This window comes from Octodon degus, unplaced genomic scaffold (genome assembly GCF_000260255.1).
Source record: "Octodon degus isolate 3935 unplaced genomic scaffold, OctDeg1.0 scaffold00124, whole genome shotgun sequence".
NCBI classification, from domain to species: domain Eukaryota; kingdom Metazoa; phylum Chordata; class Mammalia; order Rodentia; family Octodontidae; genus Octodon; species Octodon degus.
The window spans coordinates 7718300-7721317 of record NW_004524700.1 but is presented as its reverse complement, the minus strand read 5'-3'; the positions used below and the strand labels follow the sequence as shown (position 1 = coordinate 7721317).

Genomic DNA, 3018 nt, shown 5'->3' with positions numbered 1-3018 from the left:
GTTTCTCAATAAAATTAATTTTTTTTTTGGTGGAACCGGGGATTGAACTCAGGCCCTTGTACTTGCCAGGGAAGCACTTATTCCACTGAGCCATTTCCCCGGCCCCAATAAAATTAATTTTAAAAATTACAGTACCAAAAAAATTTGGTGATAATAATATATAATATAGCAACCATCAATACATAATATAACAACCATCAATAATTTTTTCTTCTTGTTTTGAAGTTCTGTACCATGTTATTGTTCTATGTTGCTTTGTTTTTTGTCTTTGTTCTTGTTATTTGTTTGGGGTATTCTTTGTTTCCTCTTAAAAGAAGAAATGATAACCATCATGAAAAAATTGCTCATCACATCTAAAAGAGATATAGATTAAAAAGAAGAATAGAGGTAATTATAATAATGATGGAAACTACCAGTCAGGGTTTTGCTAGAGGGCTAGATATAATACAAAATATCCAAATGTATAAGAAATTGCAAGATTGGCTTATGATGGTTAGCCATAGAGTTGGAAGAAGGTGACTGCAGAGGGCATTGGCACACTGGAGACTAAAGGATTCAGTCAAAGATCTGCAGCTCACGGTGATGTTCCATGCAAGTCCGTATAAGGAGGCTAATGGGTCTGATGGAAGGCTGATAAGTCTATACTGGAAGGCTAAATGATCCAAGGAAGAAACCAAAGAATCTACCCTACAAGCCAGGAGATGACAGGCTGACTGTGAAGACCAGAGCTCCTCTCAGAAAATGGAACCCTCCATCCTTCCTCAATTCCTTTTTATATCCTTTAAATAATAAGTCAATTCCACACTCTAGGGTGTGGAATGCTGAACTGATATAGTTAAGCTTCCAACTTTCAAGTTGGCACATCTTATCAACTACTACAGAAACATTGAAAGAACAATACAGAAAAGAATTGCATGCATGGAACAGAGTTAAACAGATATCCAGAAAATTAACAACTTCATTGAAATCTGGCAAAATCTCTTGAATGAAACTGAAGATAGCCTTTCAGACCTTAATGAGAGCATGCAACTAGTGAATGTGAACAGAAAGTTCTCTTTAAAATAACAAAGAGCAAGGAAGTAACAATTTACAGGTGATAAGATGATGCAATTAAAACAATATAAGACTAATAGGTGTCAAAAAAAACAGAACAACATAAATTACATAAAAAGACTATATGCAGAAGTAGAAGCAGCAAGTCTCCAAGCCATGGTAAAAGAATCTGAGATACAGAAAAATGAGGCATATAGAAATCCAATTAACCATAACCAGAATAAATCTACACCCCCAGACACATAATAGTCAAGATCCCAGAAATTCAGCAAAAGAACAGAATATTAAAAGCTGTTAAAGAAAAGGAACATATCACCTATGGTTGAAAATCCATCAGAATAATGGCAGATTTCTTAACATAAAACATCTATTAGGAGGCCTGTCAAGGCAGCACGGCTACATGGCGTTCAGGTTTTGGTATGAACAGGATTCAGATTCACATCTTGCCGATCAACAGTGAGAGGATTGCGCCGCTGCCCAGGGTCCAGGAGCCCTAGACTTGCTCCTTCACACATCGCCCATGCTCGTGTCCCACCTGGAAGGACAGGAGTTCTGCATTAAGCATATCCTCAAAGACAAGAAGGCACCCTTCAAGCAGTGCTGTTACATATCCATGAAGAATGGAAAGAGATGTCCCAGTGCTGCCCAAAAGCCAGAGAAGAAGTATGGTGTGTCGTTCTGTACTGAACATGCCCAAAGAAATGCTCTTAGCACTGCATGCTCAGAAGAAGACCAACCCAGGACCTATGGAGGAAGCACTCTTGTGCCAGCTGAGTTCCTATGCAAAGACAGAGCTGGGGTCTCAGACTCCAGAAGGTATCCGTAGTGAAGCCAGCCGAATACTAGGTGAAGACAGCTGGAGTGATGGGGACCAGGATCTCATTACTGTGGATCAGACATGGAGAGGTGACCCTGACAGTGAAGCTGATAGCATAGACAGTGATCAAGAAGATCCCCTGAAACATGCTGGTGTCTACACAGCAGAAGTGCCCCTGATTATGCGTGAGAAATTAGTTCATTTGCAGTCTTTGTACATAAATCAGCTTAAACAACTTCAGCATCTGCTCAAGGAGAAGCAGTGCTGGTACTTATATAACTGCAGAGTGGAACATGAAGCTCTAGGCAGCAATCTCCTGACTGGCTCAAAGGGACTTTTAGCCAAAGAACAAGAGATCTTAAAACAAAATGTCTCTGTTGATATCACCAGCATTATGGAGTAGAAGCCTTACTATACAGGCAACTGAAGGAATGCAGAATGCTTCATAGCATGCAGTCCAGTAAGAGGTGTTCAGCCTTTGTGGGCAATGTGCACTGTTCCAGTCAGTCTCTTCCAATGACCAGACACTGCCTTACCCATATTTGTCAGGATACGAATCAAGTTCTCTTCAAATGCTGTCAGGGATCTGAAGAGGTTCCCTGCAACAAGGCTATCCCTGTAAGCCTTTCTGAGGATCCCTGCTGCCCACTGCATTTCCAGCTGCCTCCTCAGATGTTTAAGCCCTAGTAGGTACTGTCTATGCCAGATGGCCTGAAAGCCGACCCCATGGACCTGTGCTGGAGTGCTGCTGAGCTCCAGCCCACTGAGAGTTTACCACTGGAGTTTGGTGATGACTTGGATGTTGTAGGTAATGGTATGCAGTGCCCTCCTTCACCCTTGCTTTTTGATCCTTCTCTAACCCTTGAAGATCATTCAGTCAACGAATTTGCTGAAGGCTCAGTAGATATATTGAATGTCCTCCTCCAGTTCTTCAGATGGCCCTTACACCACCTCATGTTCTGTATTCATCTTAGCATAGGACATATTTAAGTGAGAGTTTGGACCAGGACACTAGGGCCAAATGCAGATGACTGGAGATGGATGCAGACCCCAAGGATCTCAAAATGCTGTGAAAAATCTTTGCACCATTGCCTCAAAGTGGATTGGCTACTGCGAATGGGAAGTCAGAATCTACTGCTGTCAGTTAA

At 41.5% G+C, this 3018-nt stretch overlaps 1 pseudogene; it reads left to right on the top strand.

The window, feature by feature from the left end:
* The first annotated feature begins 1472 nt into the window (after positions 1–1472).
* Positions 1473–3018, top strand: LOC101571391 (annotated as a pseudogene).